Genomic DNA, 907 nt, shown 5'->3' with positions numbered 1-907 from the left:
TATTTGAATGGTACCTAAATATGTATTTTATGGAAGGAAAGTGAAAAATATCTATTTGATTAATTTAATTACTAAAGGTGAAATTCAAGAAAAGAGAGTACTTTCCTTCCACTAGATTGGCTTTTCTTTTCCCCTAGGCTAAACTTTTACATCCAAGAGCTCTCAAACATGCACCCTGCTGTGATGTAATGGAATCTTATGAAACTGGATTATCACGTACTTCTAGAAACCTAGGGAAGATTCTTTAATCTTTTAACTGGTGGAAGCTTAACTGAATATCATAAAGGCCTTTTTTTTTTTTTTTTTTGAAGGATTGTGTTCTCATGTCTCCTTTCTTTAAGGGAAGTAATTACATACAGTGTTCTACCTAGTTTTTTTTTTGTTGTTGTTGTTGTTTTTTAAATATGGAACGCTTCACGAATTTGCGTGTCATCCTTGCGCAGGGGCCATGCTAATCTTCTCTGTATCGTTCCAATTTTAGTATATGTGCTGCCGAAGCAAGCACTGTTCTACCTAGTTTTTAAAATCTGATTTGAAATATGTCACATTTAGTTTCTAAACGGAGGATGCTTCAGTCTTTGATCACTGACACTGGTTCAAATGTTGTTTCGTTAGTTGTTTTTTGTTAGTTTTTTTTTTTTTTTTTTAAACAGGATTGTACCTTCTATCAAAAATTCAGGAAAATAAATGTATCCTCGTTCATACATACACCTGTCTACATGGTAGAAGGGGCAAAACTAGAGTCCTGGACCAGGGCTTTCCCCCTAGAATAAGTTGCCAGGAGCACTTCACATAGTAAGAAATTTGAAGTAAGGTTCAGGAAGCTCCAGTTAGCCTCTATTACTGTGTGACATTGGAAATTTTGCTTAACCGCCCTGGGATCTTTATTTCCTTACTGTGAAGTTCA

The 907-nt window shown here is 35.2% G+C and overlaps 1 non-coding gene across 1 annotated transcript; it reads right to left on the bottom strand.

Annotated features, from left to right (window-relative positions):
• Window positions 1-398: 398 nt before the first annotated feature.
• On the bottom strand, window positions 399-505 carry LOC132487324 (U6 spliceosomal RNA). The gene has a single exon (XR_009531607.1). It is a non-coding gene; the product is annotated as a U6 spliceosomal RNA (small nuclear RNA).
• Between the last annotated feature and the right edge of the window lie 402 nt (window positions 506-907).

Source organism: Mesoplodon densirostris, chromosome 3, assembly GCF_025265405.1.
Source record: "Mesoplodon densirostris isolate mMesDen1 chromosome 3, mMesDen1 primary haplotype, whole genome shotgun sequence".
NCBI classification, from domain to species: Eukaryota; Metazoa; Chordata; class Mammalia; order Artiodactyla; family Ziphiidae; genus Mesoplodon; species Mesoplodon densirostris.
The sequence above is the reverse complement of the archived record's forward strand: the minus strand, read 5'-3'. Positions and strand labels throughout refer to the sequence as shown.